At 40.4% G+C, this 25,935-nt stretch overlaps 1 long non-coding RNA gene across 1 annotated transcript; it reads right to left on the reverse strand.

The window, feature by feature from the left end:
* Positions 1-19,877: 19,877 nt before the first annotated feature.
* Positions 19,878-25,927, reverse strand: LOC144019422 (uncharacterized). The gene is made up of 3 exons (XR_013283664.1): positions 21,831-25,927; positions 20,663-21,401; positions 19,878-20,568 (listed from the first exon to the last, which is right to left on the reverse strand). It is a non-coding gene; the product is annotated as an uncharacterized LOC144019422 (long non-coding RNA).
* Positions 25,928-25,935: the final 8 nt, after the last annotated feature.

The following is a 25,935-nucleotide window of genomic DNA, read 5'->3' on the forward strand; positions in this document are numbered from 1 at the left end:
AAGTACACTTATCTGTTTTCAAACAGGGAGTAAAAGTACCGGTATGAAAAGTATGCAAAATACAGATGCCAGAAAATTCAACTTAAGTATCTGTACTTTGTCACCGCCTACCACTCTGCACATTACATCATTTCTAAAAGCCTGTGTGAATGAATTTAACAAAGTTGTGTCCTAAAATGACAAGTGTTTGGTACAGAAAATGATAGCTTGTTACGGGGGCTGTGTGGTGCAGCCAGAGGGAGGGTAAAGTGACAGGACTGCATCTCGAGGACATAGTGTGATAGCTTTACCCAAGCGGAGTGCACCCATGGGAGAGTGTGGGAGTGTCGGGAAGGAAAAAGACAGTGTGGGATAAACTCTGAGAAGATGAAGCATAATAATACGGACTGAGTGCTGGTGGGAGGGACATGTCAAAGCGGGGAGGAAGCCATCACGTCGGTGTGCGTCTCTTGGGGAGTTGGGATGGTGTGAAGGAAAAAAGGCGTGATGGAGACTGTTTTTATTAACTTAGCAGAGGCCCAATGGAGACGAGACACCACCCAAACACACGGAGACTAATGAAAACGCAGTCAACATCGCATTCAATAAATGAAAGCAATGAAAGGAAGGCCGTGACAGACGTGCGACGTCAAGCAACATCGAAAGCCTCCGGCGGCGAGAGAGACCAAAAAGAAATCGATAGCCATGTGGGCCAGTTTATTAGCTCCTATTAGTCTGAGTTAATGAATTCCACCGTCTTGAGAGGTTTTTATAAAACCTTTCCATCACTTGACTTAAGTTGTGTGACATCGTCAGGTTTTTGCTGTTCAAATGTTTTGTTTGTGCTGCTAGATCAAGCCCGTTTGCTCTGCATGAAGTCAGGTGATAACATCATCCATCTTTCCCATTTGAAAATATTCCCAAGTTTATTTTCATGTGATGTCATCCAATCTCCCATTTGCTCTTAAAATAGCCAAAAATAGTCTTGTTCATTAAATGCTTAGTTTGTGCCTGATTGAATGAAAATGTTCAATTGTGGTTTTATGGTTATATACATTAGCTATTGGGAGACATATTTTCAGGCAGTTATGTCATCCAGTCCATCGTTTCCTCCAAATTAAGCAAAAAGAGAGTTGTTTGTTAGTGCTGCATTCATGCAGGATTGAATGAAAATGTTTGAATGTGTTTTTACCGCTTTAAAAATGGACTGGAGGGAAGGTGGCATTTGTGTGAGCCTAGGCCTACTTGTTTTTTTTTTTTGTTTTTTTTAGTGCCTCACTCTGGCCTTATTAAAAATAGCAAATGCAAGGAATTCTGTGCACTGTCCTTTGTTGCCATCCAATTAGCCACACAAGCTTCCATACAACCATCAATCAGCACTTCCTAAAAATAACTTTCTGGGTGGCACGTGGTGTGTCACATTGCCGCTATATTCCCTCGTGGTGTGGCTTTCGTGCGAATAAGTTGCCTCATTGCCTCTCCTGCGATTGCGTTCACTCATTGAGATGCGGATTTGCGCTTGGCTCGACTTTTAATTAAATGTAGATCAACATGAACAAGGTGGTTGAATGTAATTACACAAGGATTGTGTGATGCAGACATGTGTCATTTATTCTTGGTATTCAAACTAAGTCGTAAGAAATGTAGCCTGGTTGTTGGTCTCTGCTGACAAACCCACAAGAAGTGACTTAAAAAAGATCACTTAATTATAAAAACAAATGACAAGCAAAAACAAAACAAAAAAAAAGTTGCGCCTTGAGATACAATATGAGTCTGTCATTTAGCTAGTATGAGCCCTCATTTTGACAATATTTTAAAGAGACAAGCCCTGCATGGTGGTTGTGAACTCAGTTATCTTTTACAACAAGCACCAATTTGGCTTGACCAAATCTTAAAGAAAAAAAAAAAAAAAAGGCTTCAAGCTGTTTAACGACACTCCCAGTTGCATAAATAATGGACATTTAAATAGTAACACATTTATGTAGTTCTTTTGTCAACCAAAAAGACAGAAATGTAATGTAAATGTAATCTTAAACTATATATCCGACTAAACAATATTTCAATATTTTCTTTCGGCTGTGCTGCTTTCTTCAAATACAGTGGTGCTTTGAGATATGAGTGCCTAAACTTATCAACCATATAGCTTAGACTTTCAGTCCGATTGCTCAAGGCTAATAGCATCTATGTTGCAATACAATCCAGTTGTTCTCAAACTTTTCAAACCAACTCACCTGACAAAGTATTTGGCTCTCCAAGAACCATCGTAATGACCCAGATTAAAACACAATTCCATACAGGCATATATTCTTTAAATTCTCTGAAAAAACGAGTAATATTCACAGCATCCTACTGTATCACTTACAGCAGCAGTCGTAGAAGAAGAACGTGTTGTTTTTTTGTGTCTCCATGACTGCATACTGCCCACAAGTGGCCAAAACGGGCACACCAGAATGAGCAGAATGGCCATTCAGTTGATGCAGTCTGACAAAATCGGTGGAATTCTTTTTAATTCTATGTAATTATGGCTTGACTTCTTACTGTATGTACTGTGCAATAAAATTTAGATTTTATTTATTTATTAATTTATTGGTGTATTTATTTATTTAATTAAAATACATTTAATACCAATGTGAAAAGTTGATTTATGATAAAAGTGGTCATGGAAGAAAATATTTGTATCTCAAGGCAATCAAGTTCTTCAAATTAAATTAGATTTGATTGAATAATTTCTGCTAGTTATTTATATTCAATGTGGAAAACTATCATTCAAAATAAATTTTTGAGTTCTTCATTTGATAACAATGTAACGTAAAAAGTAGAATTGTTTATTTGTAAGGGGGTGGTTACATTCAAAATCAATAGGAAATATCAAATGATAATTGAATGCTTTGTTTTGTTTTTTAACAGAGTCTTCAAAACGTGTTTGCTGCATGCGAATTGGACGTATTGCTGCTAGTCAGCTGAATCAAAAGAAAACTTTCCGCAAGGTTTCCAATCAACCTTGGCTCATGCCTGCCAGTTTTTCAATTCAACGTGAACAAAAGTTGGACGCCCAATTCCGGCAAGAGAGCGGCAGAACGCCGCGTCCTTGGTTGTTGCTTGACAACCTGGAGATATTTTCTTTTTGTTCTAATTGTATGGCGCTCTCTATTCACTGGTGTACTGCTTTCACGGCCATTGGCTCCGCTAACAGGCTTTTACGTCGTCTTGACTGTATTTCACTTTTATGTCGATGTGCGGCAGAATAAATGTCGAGCCTCGTACGTGCGTGTTTCTTACCATATCTGCCGTGTTGCTAATGTTTGCAGGAGTCGGCAAAATGGGCCAAGGGCGCCTATTGAATTCTGCGGCATATAAATCGTGATGTCCCAGGATTTTATTTATTTCTAAATCATGCCTTGTGATAGAGTTCATATTTTGACATTTACTTTCATTTCTCAATGAATCATTCATGAAAACATGAACTGTTTGGCTTTGGTTTGCTGTACACAACAAAAGTGACTGGGGAAAAAAACGTCCAGAAATTACGATTTATTTTCACTGTTTAGTGTTTGAATTGGGGTATTTTGAGATGATTGCTTGTTTTGGTTACAATGAATTTTCTGGAAATTTACTTTGAAACGCGTTTTAGTAATTGTATTCTTCACGCTTGTAACCCAAAACTCTTGTCTCAAATCATTATGCACTAAAGCCCAATTCACACTGACTGCGGAACGGCTGCTGTGCGTTTTCCGTACGGCGGCCGTACGGACGCCACAAGCGCTGCAATTCACACCGCGTGCGTTGCGTGTCCGGAAAGCTACTGACCACGAGATCACGTGGGTTCACACTGGCGAGTTGAGTTCACCCAATAACAATCGTGTATATAGAGTCCTATTTGTAACCAATAGACACGCCGGCCTGTTGTCACATCGAAATCTGCTCCCGATAGAGCACACGATCACGTGGGGTTCAAGCTGGAGACTTGAGTTCACCCGATATCAACAGTGTATAGTCCTACAGTATTTGTAAACAATAGCCACGCTTGCCTGTTGTCACATTGATATGCTTTTTGGACATTATTTCTGGGACTTCTACCATGGCTGTTCTCCATGGGTAAGTACGTTTTGTGTTTAAGTAGTGTCATTTTGTCGTGTTTAATTTATTCTGAGCTCATTTTTTGTCTTAAATGTCCGACTGATGTCATGCTGTGCAGCTAGCTAGCTTCCCTCCCCAAAAAACGAGTTCGCAAACGATTTTATTTTGAAATATACCGGATTTACCTTAACGTGAGACGCTCGATTTCCTGACCGGCTCATGTAATTTCTTCAGCTTCATGAAAATCCGCATGCGGCGTCCGGAAGAAATAGAACGCTTGCGGAAACCTTCCGCATTGCCCCAGTTGTTCCCCACCGCACCGAAGCTGGTGTGAACTGACACGTAGACTTGAATGTGTTCTATCCTTGCGGCGTCCGTATGGCTGCCGTACGGAGAACGCACCACAGCCGTTCCACAGTCAGTGTGAATTGGGCTTAAGACAGTGTTTCTCAACCCTGGTCCTCGGGGCACACTGTCCAGCCTGTTTTCCATGTCTCCCAAAATCCCAAAACAGGTGATTCCAATGACAGCTCATCAGCAAGCTCTGGAGCAGCTTGATATGATAACGATCCTCACCTGCGTTGGAATCGGGAGACATGGAACACAGGCCCCAAGGGACCAGGGTTGAGAAACACAGCACTAAGCAATGATTCCTAAAACCTATAATAAAATCAAACAACACAAACAAAACAATTCCATTTTTGTACAACTTGTAGCAGGGTTACAAAGCTGACAAGAGCTTTTCTTCTCTAGTTTATAGGCATTATACGTGCTAGCCGCTACGTGCTATTTACGTTAACATCTTTTTGCTAAACTAGCAAACATTCCAATACATGCCGAAGTTTGTTCATTACCCTCACTGGTACCCTTCTTCATACATATCTATAAAGACTAGATGTCTCGTCCGCGCTGCTGGCAATGGAATCGAACGTCCGCACGGGGCGGCCATCTTGCCACAGTCACCTCGCTCCGCCTCTCTCACTCATTACTATGTGTTCTTACCTACCCTACATGTTCTTTTAAACAACTTAAAATACCAATTTCAAAATCAACTAATTATCAAGCAATTTAGTTTATAAGTGTAGTTATTAAACTACATACTTGTTAATAATTAATAATCCATTAATAAATATCCACCCAGAATTATTACTACTTTATTAAAGTTTGTGTGAAAGCACACTGTGTGTAAATCCGTCAAATTCAAAAGGAGATAACAGTTTACGTTTGTTCCGATCACTCATCTTTGCTCACAGCCTGCCTGTGACAAGATGGCTGCCCCGTGCGGACATTGGATTCTAAGCCATAAGACATCTGGTCTTTATTTTGTAGATATCTATAGATATCTATAAATAATATAGATAAAGCCAAAGAAAAAGCTTAATGCTAACAAAGTGCAAAGTGCCATGTAGTCTAACAAATAACATTGGTATTGAGGTGCTTTAATAATATCCCTTTAAGCTTTGTGTTGCTGCCAATAAAGTCAGCTTTAAAAATAAATTCACTCAGTTTGATAATATCGTAAATTTTGACTTATTTTACGTGTTTGTAAGAATTTTGTTGATTCAAGGATTTGTTTCTATATAGTGGAACCAATGTTCGTTATGTGCGTGTTGCATGGGGACGCTCATGATTGACACATTACATCACTCCTGTAAGAGTATTGAAAGCCGGCCTGAAGAGTTGCTATTGTAACTGTTGGAAGAAGCTATTTTACCCATAGAGATCTATGATTTTACCCCTATCTAGTACATGCGGCGAATGAGGTAACATTTGAAATCATTTGCACTCTTTCTGATAGTATTTACGATTCCTTTTGGAAGTTGTGTAGTATCGTTAGCTCGCTAGCATGCTATCTTTGTTAGCACATTAGCAAGTGTGTGTAGCGGATGTTAACAAGTCTATATGGCAAATGGAGGCTAGTTTTTTTATTTATTTATTATTTTTTATGTTTATGTTCTCTAGGAGAATTATATTGTGTTATTTAGCACTTTAATATTGTTTTTCTACGTATTTTTGGACAAATCTTGGTCTCGTAATTTCAAATGGAGGGGCATAACACTTTGTATGTACGAACACGTCAAACAATGAAGTAACACACAGGCAGATAAATCTAACAATTATCACAATAGGCATATAATCTTGATCTTCTGCAAAGATGGCCCAATATTAGTGCGGTTTGCTTAGGAGTAACTTGTGGCTGACACTGTATATTCGTAGCCTATGTCTTTATTGTATTTCCCACATGTGGCCAAGGCATGCATACAAGTAGGGCAACACAAAGTTCAATAAATTGAAGGATAAAATGTGCCAAAAACTTGACATTCTACTTAATTATGTCATTATTGTATGTTTTAAAAAATGTACAGTATATCGAGTGCGATTTAAAAACACACACACGCATTACAAACATTTTTGTTTTTTTGGAACAGATTAATGGAATTTATTCTCAAATCCATGGGGAAAGAAGGTTTGCAACATGTCTGTTTTGAGTTACAAGTTACAGTGGTCATGCAACCAAAAATTAAACTCATATCTCAAGCCACCACTGCATATACACTCAATCGTCAGTCTGCCCCAGGCCAGCTGTGTCTACTGCCACCAGTGTGAATGTGTCAGTGCATGAATAATGTATCTATTGTGAATGTGAAGCGTCTTTGAGAGTCCAGAAACGTTATATAAATCACTGTGACATTTTATGTCAATCTTCGGGTTGCCATTCATGTTGCACCCCTTGCAAGTGAATTCACGCTGACGCCGGATGAAAGCCGATTGTACTCCCGTCGCCCCTTGGAGGAGGAATCTCCTCCCTCGTTTGCTAGAAAAACGTCTTGGCGGCGGCGGGCGGGTTTGTTTCCATTGCCTCCGCTTGGCTCGCCCCTTGTGGTTTTGTTGCCGCGTTGTTTGAGCTCCCCTTTGTGCGTCGGTTCACTTTTAACTCACCTCCGCTGACTTTGCAAACGACGCGCACACGCTCCCCTTCCGGCATGAATCGCAGGAATAAATCATAAGTGACGGCAAATGGACCCGCTCGCTTGTGGTGCATACATTGTGGTAAACAAGTCACTTTTAGGTCTTTTCCCCACTGCTGTAACATAGCTTGTTGTTGAATGTTTTACCATCTCTTTCCGCCTGTCGTCTCATACCCATAACAGGAGTACATGATGGGATCAGTCATAAAAATGACTCAGTGTCGTTTTTGACGTCTGTAAATAACTACGATGGTGCCTAAAAAAAAAAAAAAAAAAAGACAGTCACCTTAAAAATGGACCTCTAGCTTATGCTAGCATGAAATGGAATATGCCATTGACATGCTAATGGTTCTATAGTTGTGGATTTCAACACTTAAACATTTTTACACGGGCAAATTTGAAGACAAACAGTGAAGGAACAAAAATAATATCATCCATGCCTCATCACCAGTATAAAGCAACAAAATTAATTAAACAGTTTCAACCCATCCAACAAACAAACAAACAAACAAACAATGACAACAACAGAAGGAGACAGAACGGTAGGGCACCAGACAGACCTAATTTTCCGGGATGAAAGAGAAAACAAGGTGGGGGGTAGTGGAGCAACTGTCAAACAGTGTTCCTATAGGGGAGGGGCACAGTGTGGGATCTGGAAAAACAAAACAAAACACACAGTCACATGACAATAACCGATATAAGAAAAAATGCAAATACTTTCACGGGTGAGGTGACTTACGTGGTACCGGGCTTGAGTGAGACATTACAGCCCAGACACAGTGAGTGGGCACTCGTGGCTCGTGAATAGGTGCTCCACGTCTGCTTCAGCTTCAGCACACCTGTACTGCAACGAAGTTTGTCGCCGAGGTGTAGCCGACAAAAAGTGTTGATGCGCGTTTGATTGTGTTGTGTGTTCATATGTGCAAGTTGCAAAAAATAAAATAAAAAAATGCAGAAAATTAGCTGAAAGTACAATCGCCTGAGAGGGTTGAAAAACAAAATATATAATTTTTTATAACTTTTTTTGCAGTAGGGGGCAGTATGCACATGCAAGTACGAAAATGGCTGATTTAAAGCATATTCACGTTTTGTTTTTTTGCGTGAATGACGTTGTCTGCATGTGTGCGTTTTGTGTACGTGTGTAGTGCCTGTCTTGACGCAATGGGCACATAAGTCTAAAAATCCTTAGCAGCATTATTCATATCACATTGTAAAATGTCACGAAGCCATGTGTATTTATTAAAAAAGAATAAACCTTGAGGCTGATTTGCAATTCAAACAGAAACCTTACGCATCATTGTTATCCGGCGGAGCCCCGCAGAGAGGCTCAGAAGCGAGCAGCCATTTTGAATTCCTGACATAAAGGAGCGGAAATTCCATTGCATGTAATATGCACATTGCACACCACTGTATTCATATATTGTTTTATTTTTATGTGTTGTTCTCATACACGTCAAGATCACGCCAGCCCTAAGGAGTCGTATTGGAAATGTCTGCAAGCTTCTTCCTTTTTTGGTCCCCACGCTCATTTCTCCGCTGATGTTTTATTAATGCGTTGCTGTTATTTGTTTTGGTCTCCCTCCTTGTAACCCCAGTGCACTACACCTCATACACAACGAGATGTACTCACCAGGACACGAGGGCACACGGTCGGTATCCATGATATTAACACGAAATAAACAAGCCCCATGAGCTGCATTTTCACAATACTGAGCAGATTTTAAGAGAGATAAAATTATACAAAAGAAGAGAGCAGCCTTCCACAATTTTTTATTTTATTTTTTTTAACACAATTGAATTTTAGATTTTCTTTTAAAATAATGCCTGGCCCAATTGGTTTGTTTGATGTGCTTAAACCTTTTTCCTCGGAATTTCATTTATGAAGCACACTTCAGCAATAAAAATGTGGATTTCAAATCTCCTCTTCTAGATGTATTCAATTGATTAGTCATGCACTACAATTTTGCAATGTCCTAGAATTCAAATTCTTAATTTATAAATTGTTCAATTTGTACTTTTTGACATGTCAATTTAAATGTATTTTGTTTATTTTTATTGATAGATAATACATTGAGAAATAGATTTATTATTTCATAATATAGACTGTTTTCTGTATATTTTTCAAATATAATTTAAATGTATTTATTATTATTAATTATTATTATTATTATTACGTATTATTATTATCCATCCATTTTCTTAACCACTTGCTCCTCACAAGTGTCGCGGGGGTGCTGGAGCCTATCCCAGCTGGCTTCTGGCAATAGGCGGGGTACACCCTGAACTGGTTGCCAGCCAATCACAGTTTATTATTATTATTTATCAATTAAATTTTAACATTTGGATTATTCAATTTTAACATTTAATTATCGAATAGTTGTTGATTTGGCGGGTACTCCGGTCTCCTCCCACATTCCAAAGACATGCTTGGCAGGTTGATTGAACACTCTAAAATGTCCCTAGGTGTGATTGTGAGTGGTTGTTTGCGTGCCCTGGATTGGATGGCAACCAGTTCAGGGTGTACCCCCCTACTGCCCAAAGTCAGCTGGGATAAGCTTCCGCACCCCCACGAGGAAAAGCAGCTAAGAAAATGGATGAATGAATGAATGGGTAGTTGTTGATTCATTGCAACTGTAAGGTATTAAGGTACACTGATATGATACCATAATTAATAAATACATAATTATTCACGTTACAAATATTTTCAGCCCCTCCTCCCTCAAGCGTGGCCCTCATCATGTCAGAGGTTGCCACCAAATAAGACTCACCCAAGCATCTCACTGTATGCAAGACGTCATAGCATCCTCATCACATGCGGTTCCACGCACACGTCAGCTAGGACAGCGTGACAGAAGCTTGGCAGGTGAATCCCATGGGACCGTGTGAGGATTACATCGTTGGGTTGATGGGGATTTGTGTAAGGATTCAACAGCTCAGCGTTATTTAAAGATCACAGCCAGCCATTTTGTTTACAGTACTGTGAATGGGCCACACTTGCGCGTCACATATGACAAAAGGTGCGTGACATTTAATACTAACGACTCACTGGCTACATCCATTTTGTGTTGAATGCGATTGAGACAGGACCACCCCCTCCAAAATGTCAATCTTCTGTAATGTTTTGACTTTTTAAAGAAGAGTCGTTTAGGCCAACAACTGCAATGTTCAGTGATTCAACTGGTCTTTGCTTTTTTACACGTTTCCTAGTGACCCAGAACTACACAAGAGATGGAAATTCAATATTAGCCGAGACAATTTCACCACTAATACACGAGCGGGCGGCGCTCGAAGCTGTCTCCCAGACGCACCCGTAACGGGGACCGAGGAACATTGATCCTGCATGACATTATTATTAGTCTGTCTTTGATTGTATTTGTTTTATGTTTTAATAACCCAAATTTCATTCTATCTGTACAATACAATAACAATAAAGGCTTTCTATTGTATTCGATTATGTTCAGTTTTATGTACAGCTCTTTGTACAGCTTTGGTTTGTTTTTTTCAAGTGCTCTAAATATAAAGTTGAGTGTCTCAAAGAGAAGCCCTGCTTGTCTAGTACTTATAAACCTAAAATAAAATTTGTCATTCATTGTAATGCTAAGTAATTCTAGAAGACAACAAAAGAACTTCAACATGTTTGACAGTCATTGTTGTCATAAGCGTTTAGCTGCCGACTGGAAGTTAAAATGACACTAAGCCAAATACGGAAGTGTTACCTGCATAGAGTCCATTAGGCGGCTTGGTGCGAAAATGCTTCCTTTCTTGACTGAAAATAATAGTTATGCTCTCACTCTATTTTTTAGACTATGATCAACAAGTGGTTATGTCTGTAATTGGCACTGGTCCCATAGTGACCAGATTTTCAAAATTGAAAACCAAGATGTTACAGTTTTGTTGAAAATCAAATATATAATAAATTCTCACCCAGAAAAATAACAAATTTAATTGCTAGTCAATTTGGTTGCCAGTGGTTGTGTTTATTACTAGTTTAGCTAATGCTAAATTCTATCTTGGTTGACAGTTAAACAGCGCTAAACAATTCAATGCATTCACTATTATCCAACCTTTTCTGTTCAGTCCCGGCAGCTATAGGAAGCTGGCTATGTCGTATATTATCGCTACGGTTTTTAACGTAACAATTGAAATATACCGCCAGAAAAAGCTCAGCTTGCATTGGGTCTGACCACAACTGCAGCATATGGTTGTAGGACCACATTTCCCATGATTCTTTCTAGACACAGAAGCAGGAATGTTGTTCTATTTCTGGACTATAACACTTAAGTTCCTTTTTAATTGATTTATCTTATGAATCTCTATGATAACAGTGTGATTGACATGCACATGGCCCAAACAGTTTACTTACTTACTTACTTAGTAAAAAAAAAAAAAAATTAGCGAAAAAAAAAAAAAGGATGCTGAGATCTGCGTGAAAGTGGTACAAAACAATGGGGCTGGCGGAATCCACCAGGACTTGCAAAATAAGACTCAAAATTGAGACACACAGTCACACAATAAACTGCGACAAGACTGGTTACACGTCGCACGTTTTGACCGGATATTACGTCACGCGTACGTTTGTATAGTCACAAAGCAATGGCAGACGATTAAGTAGCCTAAGGTATGTTTTGGGGGACAAAAACGGAAATCTTTTTGGAATTAATTAAAGAAGTGAATATTACTGCAATTTTTCGATGTAAAACAGCAAAGAAACGTTATGGTCTATCAAGAATTACAAAAGCAAACTCATACGATATCGTCGCAGTTTCTTCCTGTTCTTCTTTTAAATTACTGGTGGGGATCACATTTCTATGGTGTACACTGCCACCTACAGCAGTGGAGTGCCCTCTCAATATTCGCAAAAGAACAGATAAAAATGTTACAGGTCTCTCATTGAGACACCTTTATTTAGTTCAAGAATTTCATGAGGTGTGTCAATAATAGATTTAAGGACTAGCATCACAAAAAATATACTGTGCCACAACTTCACAAGTGAGTTTTTAAAAATTCATCAAAAAAGAGGCTTGAATCGGTTTACTGTCAAACTAAACATAAAACAAAGAGGATTAGATGTGTATATTTAAAAGCAAGTACAAAGCTTTGCCATAACAAAGTCTGCTTAGCTTACTGTGAGCAAACAACGCAAAACTCACTTGATATGCTAATGCTAGTAGTTACATTGAGTTTTAGGTTTTAGATAAAATGGATTATAAATAGTGGAGCAACACATATAGACAGGTAATATAACGCACACTGTCATATATTATTTATCCTTTATGAAAAAATGAAACAATTAAATTGTTTTACTGTGTCATTTAGAGTGAAAAAAAATAATGGAGGAGAATGGAATGGATAATCTCTATTCATTTCATTGGAGAAAGATGATTTGAGATAGGACTGTTTTGAGTAAAAAAAACAAAAAAAAACATGGCCAAGGAAAGAATTAAACTTGTATCTCAGGTCACCACTGTACCTGGTATATCTGCATGTTCCGGGGACAAGTGGAAGAGGGACCAGGCCTTTAGCGTTTCAGCTGTCTGTTTATACTAATCGGTGGTGAAATTTGCATCAGGTTTAGATTCCCACCCATGCCTTGAGGCGTTTAAGATGGATGCCAAGCTGGCGGCGGTGAGGAAGCAGAGGTCAGGTGGGCTCAGATGGAGATAGATATTCATGGAGAGAACCAGGACGAGGCTCAAAGGGATGAGTCACGCACGCTTGCAGCTCGCTGTGCCCTGGGGGCCTCTGCCGGACACTGCTCCATTACACAAGCTTCTTACCTGCATTCCTTTTCTTTTTTAAGGTTCCACCGCGCCCACCGTCTTTGAACCCGCCGCCAGTTTGAGGCGTTATAAATAAATATGTCTGGTGGAGGTGGCTGGCGGAGAACACAGATATAATACAGTAGGAAGGAGAACAGAAAGAGGAATCTATTTGTGTGCGAGGAAATGAAAGAAAGTGGGCGAGGCAGTTGAAGGCTGCAGGGACACATTTGCATTTGAGTCTGTGCAAGGCTATAAATATGTATTGTATTCAAAATGATTGTTTTATTCAAATAGCGGGGTTTACACACAAAACATTTGTCAGCTGCATGTTTTCTGAGATGCTCCAAATGAATGAAAGTATCGGGATGCTGACCATTTGGGGGTGGGGGGGAATCCTTTTTTCTCCCCTCATTACATGAACACGGCACCGTTTTCCACTTTGCATCTGCCCATCTCAGATGAGCTCAGGTCCAGAGAAGCCAGCACTGTTGTTGATACAGTTGGTTGAGTTTTAATTAGCATTTGTAGATCTCGTGAAATCTGTGCTAACTGACAATGCTTTCCTGAAATGTTCCATGTAGCAATATCATTTACACCAGGTGTCACCAACTCCAGCCCTCGAGGGCCACTATCCTGCATGTTTTAGATGTTTCCTCCCCCTCCAACACACCAGTTTGTGAACAACTGAACAACTTTCGGAGAGGCCTCTTTTTTTTTTTTGTAGCCAATTCAGACACTAACCTGTTTCCAATGACCTGGTCACCTGTGGAATAATTTCATTTATTTACTGTAACTTTTAATGCACAACTTATTTCATTTGGGTACAAATGTATGCTTTTGATGCTTTTGATTTACACATTATTTTATTTGACTACTTTAATTTTTATTTTTTAAACGTGTTTTATGCACTTGTTATTTTTACATGTTTTTGATTTAAATTAAACACATTTTTCATGAATTATTACTATTTATATTTTCTTTTTCTTTTTTTATTTACTTGGGTTTGCTCTGTGCTGAGTGGTTAGCACATCAGCCTCAGTTTTGAGTTTCTTGTGTGACTTTAAAGGGATACTTGACTCATTGAACAATTTTCAGCAGTGAAAAGTTAATATTTTGTCTAGAATAAGTGTGGTAACTTTATTATTTTTCAAGTACAATTAAGACCTTTAAAAACTAATTTTTCTACTTGCTTTTGACTGATGATGACATCACCTGTGCTGAGGAAGTAGGTAACGGCCAATCATGGCTCACCTGTTTTCTGGTTTTGGTCAGTGAACTGAGCCATGATTGGCCATCCCTGGTCACTCCATTCATCCATCCATCCATCCATCCATCCATCCATCCATCCATCCATCCACCAACCATCCATCCATCTATCCAACCAACCATCCAACCAACCATCCATCCAACCAACCAACCAACCAACCAACCAACCAACCAACCAACCAACCATCCATCCATCCATCCATCCATCCATCCATCCATCCATCCATCCATTCATCCATCCATTCATCCATCCATCCATCCATCCATCCATCCATCCAACCAACCAACCAACCAACCAACCAACCAACCAACCAACCAACCATCCAACCATCCATCCATCCATCCATCCATTCATCCATCCATTCATCCATCCATCCATCCATCCATCCATCCATCCAACCAACCAACCAACCAACCAACCAACCAACCAACCAACCATCCAACCATCCATCCATCCATCCATCAAGATAAACCTAGCCGATCTGACTTTGAAAAAAATGTCCCTCAACCCGTGGGAGTAGAGGCAAAAAACTATTTTTAACCACAGTACAGGTGAAGATGTATGGCTCATCACAAGATGTGAAAAAGTGACACTAATCATTTCTCAACCTTCAAGTGCCCTTGAGCTCTTTCTCACTCTCTTGTCTGTCCTGTCTCTGTCTGTGGGCATGTGTGTATGTGTGTGTGTGTGTGTGTGTGTGTGTCATTCTCTCTCACTCAGGAGATTCACGTGGGAAGATCTCAACCCTGGCTTGAAATCCCAAACAATGCTTGAAGTATTAATTGTAATCCCGGACTTCAAACACAATTGTTTACCTCAAACAGTAACTTGTAACACTAACACCGAAACCCTGCCACAGGCTTGAGACCCTAATTTGAAAGCCTATCTTTAGCCTCATACCCCTATTTTAAACCCTTAACTCTGGCTTGAACCCAAATTTAAGACCGCAAACCTGGCATTAAAAACCCCTTTAAAAAGCTCACCTTTTCTTCCTTCAAACCCAAACTTGAAACTCTAAACTTGGCTAATTTTAATGTCAAACCCCTTGCTTGCAATCCAAAGTCATTTCACTTTCAAACTTGTAGGGTATTTCAAACCTTACTGGCAAAACACGATTTATGCATGATGCCATTAGACATTAAATCACATTTCTTCTACTCTATTGTCTTCTTTGCCATGAAGTGATGTCTTCAAAATAAGAGTCACCTTTCTCATATCACGACCTCATCTTTATCTAAAACAGTAGCCAAATTTACACTAATAATGCACTCTAAGCATGAATATAAATCCATCCATCCAACCATTTTCTTCACCGCTTTATTCCTCGCAAGGGTCGCGGGGGTGCTGGAGCATATCCCAGCCGGCTTCAGGCAGTAGGCGGGGTGCATCCTGAACTGGTTGCCAGCCAATCGCAGTGAATATAAATCCTGTCAAAAATATATACAGTAGATGCAAAACACTGACACCATTAATGTTTTTAAAAATGGCCCACTCTCAGTTGATATAATTGGCCGGTTAATTAGTTTATTTCTAGCCCTAATTTGAAACTCTGACCCTGGATTGAAACCCGAACACAGGCTTAGAACCCAAATTTTGAACCCCAAACATTGCTTGATTACCAACCCATGCCCATGTAAATCTAATTGTAAACTATAATCCTGGCTTGAAAGACAAACACAGGCTACAAATCCTAATTTGAAACTCTAGTTTTGTCTCAATGCTCTAATTTTAAACCTTAACCTTTGATTTAAATCCTCATGCATAATTCCAATCCCAAACCCTACTTGAAACTTAATTTTAAACTCTAACTCAGGCATTAAATCTCACACTATGCTTGTTAAACCTAAATTTAAACCCTAAACCTGGCATGAAACTCGAATGTAAACCTCTAATCTTTGCTTCAAAACCCAATTTGAAATCCTTACTCTGTCTTGAAACCCACATTTGAGACCCTAACCCTGTCTTGAAACCTGAATTTGAAACCCAAACCACCATCACATTTGTCTCCATCATGGAGTATGTTAATGCAGACTCTTTCTTTTCATTTCTGCTGCTGGTCTGTCACATTTATTCAGCACCGTATTTAAGTATTTAGCAGATGGTGGACCGTAAATAAAAAAAAAAAAAAAAACATCATTACTTCAGCAGGGAAACAACAGATTGTGTATTTAATTGTAAAACAATTGGGGCCAAATCCACAAAGAATGTGCTGCGTCCGCTGACAGCGACAAAAATTGCTCCACATATGCACCCGCAGCTTGCTCCCTGTTAACGTCCTATTCACTAAGGATATTGCTCTGATGATATACCAGTGCAAACCTGCTCACAGTGTGACAGCTGGGAGCAAATTTGCGCATTATTTACCACACATGGCAATGGATTTGCACCAAGAACACGGCAGTATAGTAGTAGTTGTGAGAAAGCTGAAATAATTAGAAAGCGAGTGTAACCCACATAAAAAGGGTTAACGAATAATCTTTATTCATTTCCAATCATTATATGTTCACGTTACACTTTTGAGTAAAATAAATTTTATTTTGAAAACTGGAAGTTTATTTTTTAAAGAAACCGGAAGTAGTGCTCCGAAATACTTACTCTAGCTTAAGATTGCAAATACAACCGAGCACTGGCTTCTGATGTCTCCTAACAGCTGTGTGGATGTAAAATAAGGGAAAACGGTATACGAACTTGGTTTATTTCTTTGACATTAACAGTTATTTGTCCCTGATTGTAAACTCGTGTAAATGTCATTTTAGATGTTTCAGAACTCACAAGGAGGCAGTTTATTGGCCACGCTTCTTGGGTGGAAACCCCCCTTCTTTGGTAAGCTAGCTCTGGGTGTGGTGTAGCGAGCAGTGACAAGAGTCAGAGGCGCAGTGTCAAACCATGGAGCCAAGTGCTGGCACTTTATTGACATCAGCTTCACTTATATCTGTGAGGGAAGCCAACAGGACAAACTACTTTTGAGTCCGTCAAAACATTCCCGCCCGGAAGTCCCCATCGTCCCAACGTTCCGTGGGTGAGTTATGTACTCCTCACAAAATGCTTCCTTTTTAAATGCTGCTTTGTCACTACCATGGTGCCATGAAAGGGAGGTTTACCTCGTATTAAGTATTTTGGGTGAAATGCGCCTGAAGTTTCAGATTCTGTTGCTAACACAGGTTAGCCATGACACTCCACTATAGTGTTGTGTTGGTCACGACCGATTCGTTCTTTAGAACGAATCTTTTCAGTGAACGCGAGTGAACGGGTCACTTCTTGAAGTGATTCGTTCTCTTCTCAGTTCATTTGAGAACAGCCACGCTCATTGCTCACGACCAATCAGAAGCTAGCATCAGACGTGGGCGGGATTTTACTACACATGCAGCCTCACTATTGGAGTCACTGAGGAAGCTTCCCGTTCGCGAAGACGTGAACGGATCAGTGAGTGAACGAGTCAGTGGGTGAACGTGTTGCCATTTCCGGTTCAGGAACGATTCAGTGAATGAGTGTGTTGCGATTTCCGGTTCAGTAAGTGAACGAGTCAGTGGGTGAACGTGTTGCCATTTCCGGTTCAGGAACGAACGATTCAGTGAATGAGTGTTGCGGCTGTTGCCATTTCCGGTTCGCGAACGAGTCAGTGAGTGAATGTGCTACCTCCATTTCCCGTTCGCGTACGATTCATTGAGTGAACGTACTGCCATACCAGTTCAGTGAGTGAGTGATTGTAGTCTTGCCACGAGTGATTCATGATTTGCCAAGGATGGAACTACTCACAGCAACTTCCGGGTTGGCGGGGACAAGCTTTCATTATCATGTGTTTCTCCAAGCTAACGGCTAATGCGGTGTCCACGTACTGGGTTTGGGGCAAACGCATAAAAACAAAATAGAGCGAGTGACAGTCTCTCACTCACCAGCACATGACGGTGTGCCCCGCGCTGTAGCAGCGGGGAGATGACGTTGATGGGGATATCTTTAATGGATTTATTATCCTCTCTGTGTACTGTGGGTGTCGTCTACTGTAATTATTATTATTATCATTATTATTATTATTATTAAAATCATTACAGTTTAATATAAAAAGTGACTTAATAAAAAAAATTAAAAAAAAGCACATTCCTGTAAACTGTAATGCCCATCACTACTCCACTAATCCATAATCCTGTTGCCATTGAGGATGACCCATGTGAGTCACATACTGTACATGGTATTTAGAGTTTTTGTAACAGAGCGCAAATAAATAAATACATAAATGACTCGTCAACTATTTATATTAATTGTCGTCGACTTTGATTATTGACGTCATTGTGACTAGTCGACTAGTCTTGGCAGCCCTAACCTCTCAGAAAGTTGCACTTTCAAATGCGTTAATTGACACGACGAGGAGAGGTAGGACTCAGACGCAGGATAAAGGTAGGCCACAAAGGCAATAGGTTTATTTCCGGCCAACAGCTGTCTACTCTCAACTTGAGAGGAGAAAGGGGAATCAAAAAGTGGAGAACTAAAAATGCTCCACTGGGGAGGAAAAAACAGGCAAAAGGTACAGGGGACAACAAAAGGCGCTCCGCTAGGGAGGAAACAAGGCTCAAGGCACAAGGGGTAACTAAGGGCGCTCCGCTGTGGAGGATAAGGCACAAAAACAAGGCAAAACAACAAGGACTCGAGGACTGTGGGACGCTTCCATGCACTGACTGTGACACTTCGGCAACGGAGGGGAGAATGCAGGTGGCTTTTATTGTCTGTCTTGATTGGTGGCAGGTGTTCATTATCATGGGCGGGGACCGGTGATTATGAAGCGACAGGAAGGGTAAGTGACCTGGGGTGATAGGAGAGTTAGGATTTTCAAAGTAATACAGGAAACATGAACACAAAGATAAAAGCATGGGCCGTCACGCCGGTGGCGGCGTGACATTAATAAATTTGTTCTCCAGTTGTTTTTAACACTTAACATTGGTTAATAATGTGTAAAAAAAATAAAAATAAAAAAACAACATGATGTAAAAGCAGACATATAGTATCGATTTGTGAAATTTACCATATTTGAACATAGAGGTATCACACCAAACAGCTCAAATATGATAATGAAGATTGTTACATAAAAACGGCATTGGATTTGTGCTGTGAGGCTGCCATTTCCGAATGATAGGAAGGAGGATTCCCACACCCTCCGACGACGCTGGCGTTGATGCTATTTATAGCCAGTGTGTGTGGGCAAATGTGTTCTTTTTCCTCGCGTGGGAACATTTGTTGATGCTTTGATGAAATATTACCAGAGTTACAGCACTCGTCCCAACGGACACCAACTGGGGATGTTGAATTATTCCAACTGTGAGATTTTCTTCAACGATGTGGCGAGAGACTACATCCAGAGGTGGAGAATCCAGGTCCACAAATTAAAAACCCTACCACGGTTTGGCTTTAGCCACAGGTGCTTCTACTAGGGTGACCAAACATCATCTTTTCCATCCGGTCCAAGCGTTCGGGGTTGATTATAAATTCATGAAAATGTCCAGTTTTCATTGTTTTAGCATGGGTTGAAATACATTAATAGTTATGTGTCATCTTTGAGTAAACTCTGTGTATTAAGTATCTCGAGGCCGAGCCATGTGTCCTCTTTTTTTGGAAATCAAATTACGGTCATCCTAGCTAGCTTGTACTCAACCGGCAGGTTACGTAAATAAGCTTGTTACCTGCCACTTGAGTAGAAACACCTGGACTTTCTCCAAAAATGAGTCTGTGTCTGTTTCTCAATTGCCATTTGTGTCCGTTTAGTGCTCAAGGTTGGATCCCAAGGCGCAGACACAAATAAGATTTTAACTATTTATTCACATCGAGAGGCATGAAACAAACTTGACTAGACAAGAAACAAAGAGTTGCACAGAGAGCAGAAAGCAATAATCCGGCAAAACACACACAATTCTCAGACTGCACCTACAGACAGTGAATCGATCTGTTTGGTTGTAGCAAGTAAAGGACTAAAGAACAAGATCACATAGGTCCAGAGACCTAAAGGATTAAAGATTGACATCACATAGCCTAGAACTAGTTGAAACTAGATGATGGTTACATCAGTTCAAAACAGACACTTGCTATTTCAGTACAAAACAGACACTTGACCTCACGGTCGTGAACCCAACTTAACAGGGTATGAACTCAACTTAACCCTGGCGTGACCCCAGACATGACAGTGTCCTTCTTATGCCCTTGTGATCTCATGAAATGTCATCAGTGCTGTTCCACGAATGTTATTTATTTTTTTACTGCAAGGCCACGTGACTTCAGCAGCTTGAATCGGAAGGAGGTCAAAAACAAGCCGGCTCTGCCGCGGTCGACGGCTCCCCTCTTTGGTGGCGGTCCTTATGTATGCCAGATCCATCACACCATCATCGACTGAAATTCAAACAGAATTCGCTTCTCCCTCCCACTGCTCTTTGAATCAGTGGATGCTGGTGTCTGTGGACCTCACTCTGCTTCATCTATCCTTCCCTCCTTCCTCTCTTTAGTTTTTCCTCTGGTCTCTTGAGATCTCCTTAATCTGTTGGAATTTAGAGGTTTCTGGGGTTGGCGTAAGATTCTGGTTTTGTAACCATGTGGGTGGCAGGTGGTGTTTAGTTGGTGCTGGATTTCACCTTGATTCATCTTCTTTCCTTTGAACTTTCCTCTGGTCTCCTAACCTTATGAACTTCACGACTCTGAAGTATCCGGTTAAGGTGAAGGGTAATGGGATTTTCATTAGCTTTCAGGTGAACTAATGAGTAATATACCTGTGAATATGGCACCAGGGACATCATTCTCGGAAAGAATTAGTAGATTTAGCGCAGTAGACATGTCGCTAGTAGACTGTTTACATCCGTCTAGAATGATGGGCCCGCCGAGTTTGACCCACTCGCTAGACTCATGAATATTATTTAAGTATGTTGATGTATATCGTGCGGTACCCCATTGAAAGTATGCATAAACCAAGAATACACGGAAAACCCGGATGTTGTGGCCGTCTGCTAGCTTAAACCAAGGATGCATCGGTTGGCTAATTATGAAGACAGGGCTGGGAAAATATCTCAAAATGTGTTTTGTGCTGCGCACAAGCAAGCGTCAGAGTTGGGGAATTCACAAGTACACAACTTTCTGCGCAGTTGTTCACGTGTCGCAGCCACCCGCAGTGTTTGCCTACATTCATTCATTTGCACCTGCTCACGAGGCACATAACTCTTTCCTCCCCCGCTCGTTGTACGTCTAGCAACACTGGCAGAGGTGCCCCATCTCCGACATATATTGCTGATATTAGTCTATTGAGGAAGGCAGGAAGTTGGACTTTTCCGACTTCATACCAGGAAGTATGCACAGGAACCCAACTTCAACCTCGGAGATCTGAGAAACAAAAAAAGGACCCCACATTACTGGTGACGCCCGTAGAGACACAAATGACAAAACATAATTTACACAAATATAAACATATCTATTTAGATTTGAAATGTGTACCTTCATGTAACACAACAGGATTTTTAATAACTTCATTAACCAGAGTAACAAACAATTTATCGAATAGACCAGTACAGTGTTGGCTAAATTTGGTCCTTGAGAGCCACTATCCAGCCTGTTTTGCATGTTTCTCTCCACCAACACACCTGATTCATGATCAGGATCGTTATCAGGCTTCTTCAAAGCTTGCTGATGAGCTGATCATTAGATTCAGCTGTGCTGAAGGAGGGAGACATGCACAACAAGCTGGATAGTGGCTCTCGAGGACCGAACTTGGCCATCCCTGTACTAGTAGCCTGTAGTGCAGTGGTTCCTAACCTGGGTTTGATCAAACCTCAAGGGTTTGGTGAGTCAAGGTTTCAGGGTTTCGGCAGAGGTTGATAGGCCATCATTGGCTGCAGGTGATCACTCTACATTGCTTGACCTATCTGTGCTGCAGGGAATTTGGTGCACTCAGTAGATAGTAGATTTGTGGCTGTTGTGATGGTGCGTCATGTGATTTCTTTATTACTGTAATCCCTTCATAATAACAATGTTGAGCAAAAACAAGAAGTGAATCCACGTGTATAACAGTGGAGATGGTGTTCCACAGGGTTCAAATCTGGGGCCTCTGCTATTTTCATTATATCTGCTGCCCCTGGGTTCCATCTTAAGAAACAGCTGTGGTTGTTTTTCACTGTTAAATCAATTTAGAGTTGAGTTAAGTGATGGTAGTCAACATCTTAAATGCATGATTTGCAATGCTAAGTTAAGCAATTCAAGTCCAACAAAACTACTTACTTATGCTACATGGAGATGGGGCATACAGTACATGAACACAACTCTTTCTGAATTCAAGATGAAGAGAGTACTCACCCTGCTCATTTTGTTCATCAGTGAACCCCACACCTGTATCTTGAATTTGTAAATTTGAATTTTATTTTTGAATAAAGAGGGGTTCATAGGAAAGGTGAGGTTCAGTACCTCCAACAAGATTAAGAACCACTGCTGTAGTGGAAGAAGAACCCGCCATAAAAGACAGAAAATCCATCTCCCCCGCATAGAATGTTCCCACACCCCCGTAGCAACCTTAATGATATTCTCTCAGCTTCCGAAGATTCATTTGGGCTTTGGCATCCGCTGCATAGTAATAGAAAAGAACATAACTGTGAGGCCACCGGCTTGAAAGGAGCTCCTGCCTTCTTTTCTTCTTTTTTTCCACTTGTACAGGAAGGACAAAAGGTGCCCATATAGAATGAAAAGAAAAACAAGTACAAGGGAAAAACGGATTTCATCATGTGAACGTTTCACTACTAAGCGATGATTAAACAGGAGCAGGGTGTTCCTCTCGGGGGTTAGAGTTTAGTTCACGCAACCTTCGAGGCCTTAGACTAAAAATAGAAGAAAGCCCATCATACCTTGGTTTCAAGGTGGTGCTTTGGGTCACGCTGGCTACAGCAAACGGTGAGAAGTAAAGTCTGAGACATGTAAGATTCTCAAATAAACTCATAGTAACTCATAGTAAATTAAATTTATTAGAGTTCTTCTTTCTCACTTCACGGGGGCCACGAACGGGTTAATTACATTTCCATTCATTTCAGTGTGGAAATGTGATTTTATATCCCCATTTTGAGTGCCAAGCATGGTCAACAAATGAAACTCATATCTTACCATACTGCTGTATAGAACAGGAGTTAAAATGCAAGATCATAAATGTGTCTTTTAAAAGGGTGCAGATACGCGTAACAATCAATTGTGCTCAAAAGTTCCAATCATATATGGCACCTAGCTCATTTGAATCCCTAACCCTGCAAAACCAAATTTTAAACCCTAACATTGGGTTGAAACTCCACTGTGAGACCCCATCTTTGGTTTGAAACCCAAATTCTAAACACTAACCATGCATTAGTCTTTGCTTTAAGCCCTAATGCGTCTTCTTAAAACCTTAACATTGGCTTCATACATGGAACACTTTGACTTGAAACCCAAAATTAAAACGTGCACTTTTGTATGTAGCCCTATTCTGAAACGCTAACTCTGGCCTGAATCCTTTGTTTGAAACTATAGTCTCGTCTTCAAACCCCAACCCTGTCTTGAACTCTGAATGTTTGCTTCAAACACTAATTTGAAACTTCATTTCTGTCTTAAAACCCGAACATTGGCTTTATATCACTACTTGAAACCCAAAGCCTGTCATGTCTGGGTTAAGTTTGAGTTCATGACTGGTTAAGTTGGGAGGTCAAGTGTCTGTTTTGAACTGATGTAACCGTGATATAACCATCTAGTTTCAACTGGTTTTAGGCTCTATGTTTGTCAAGGATCTTTTATGCTATATGATGTTTGTTGTTGTCTGGAACAATCTGTAATTACTGGGTTAACAGCCAATCAGATAATTCCATGTCAGTACGAGTACTCACATGTCTAGCCATAACCAATGAGATTGATTGACTGTCCATTTAAGGGTCTGAGAATTGTGTGTGTTTTGCCGGATTATTGTTCACCTGTGTCCTGAGTTTCTGCCTCTCGATGTGAATAAATAGTTAAAATCTTATTTGTGTCTGCGCCTTGGGATCACCTTCAGCCCACAACAAAGCCTGGCTTGAAACACAATGTGGATGCCCTAATTTTTGCTTCAAACCAAAATTTGCCATAATTAACCTGTGCTTGAAATCCTTGAAACCTACATCTGAAACCATAACAATATCCAGCAACCCTAAATTGAAATCATAACTTAATGGGGTGTATGCCACGGAAGAGGCGGGACGTGATTTTGCACATCAGTTTATTTCCGGTCCGGGTTGCGAACCCTAACCCTAACCCAGGGGCACAAAGTCGGAAGCACAAGTATTTTTGACGCAGCCCACACGTCGCAAACCGAACCGGAAACAAACTGTTGTGCAAAAAAAGTCCCGCCTCTTCCGTGGCATATACCCCATCGTGATGGACATTGCAGTTATTTTAAATCAAATGAATCATTAAAATCAGTTCATTAAAAAGAACCGTTCAAAAGAATTGTTCACCGAATCGTTCAACCAACAACTTGGTTCAAACCCGAATTTGCAACTTAAATCCTGTGTCGAAACGCTAACCTTAGCTTCATATGACAAACCCTAATACTGAGTGAAACACTACAGTTTGTTTAAACCACCAACATTTATTTGCGGAAAGAAAAATGTTTTTTGAGCATAAAGATGGTTTGAGAGAGTGTGGCAAGTGTCTTTGCAATGTTTTGTAACACTGAAGGTAGCCTATCGATAAAGCAACACTCACTTTGTGCACGCACCCTCGCAAACCTGCACCGCTCGGTGAGAAAAAGGCTTAACCAAAGCTTGAAGCCCCAATTTGAACCCTGATAGCATCTGCCGAATACGTATAGCAAGCTGCATGCTAGCAGGCCAACAGGGGGGGACCTGACTGGCATGTCAATGCAAAGTTGAATCTTTGGCATTCAGGCTTTGACACGTGGCGAGCATTTTCAACAAGTTGAGTGTAATGGAGTGTGCAGACTGTCAGTCGGCTCTTTCGCAGTGCTTCCTTTCACTTCTGGCCAGGAATAATCTAAAAAATGTGAGTCAAGGAAATACAGCAGGGACAGAAGAGTGGTGAGAAGAGGAAAGAACTTCTCCCTCTATCCACCCTCGTGTCTTTTGACTGAATTGAGCACAGTCAACACGAAGGCCTGCCACACTGGTGGACTTTTTACTTGTTTGGATGTCAAAACTCATTTATCAGCTCAACTTTAATGTTTTATGTTTGAAACACCGAAACCTCAAATCTTGCCCTTGGCTTAAAGCCCAAATTTGAAACTTTAACGTGGGCTTTATTTAAACTCCCAATTTACTCCTGATTCAAAACCTTAACCCTGTCTTGAAACCCCAACCCTAACTTGAAACACTAACCTAGTAACTTGGACTAATACTAATTAAAAATTCTCACCTTAATCTGACTGCCTTTTAAACAAGAACCAAATGTTGTGTACTGAGAGGTTTGGATCCCAAATGCAGACACAAATAAGATTTTCTCTACTTACTCACATCGAGAGGCAGAAACTCAGAGACGCTGTACACAGGAGTGGACAATAATCTGGCCAACCACACACAATTCCCAGACTGGACCCACAGACAGTGAATTGTAAAGGACTAAAGAACGACATCACATAGGTCCAGACAAGTATTAAAGGTTGACAACACGGACGTCTCATTTTGTAAACAGACACTTGCTACATCAGTACCTAAACAGACACATAACAGGTCGTGAACTTTGGCGCACGGTCATGAACTCTACACATACTTAACCCAGGTGTGACCCCAAACATGACAAGACCATGAGACAAGACCCAAATATTATTCCTGCATGACTCAAGTCATGACACCAAAAAATTGAAACCCCAACATTTGCTTGATTTGATACCCTAAGTCTGGTATAGCAGCCTAATTAAAAAAAA

This window comes from Festucalex cinctus, chromosome 1 (genome assembly GCF_051991245.1).
Source record: "Festucalex cinctus isolate MCC-2025b chromosome 1, RoL_Fcin_1.0, whole genome shotgun sequence".
Classification (NCBI taxonomy): Eukaryota; Metazoa; Chordata; class Actinopteri; order Syngnathiformes; family Syngnathidae; genus Festucalex; species Festucalex cinctus.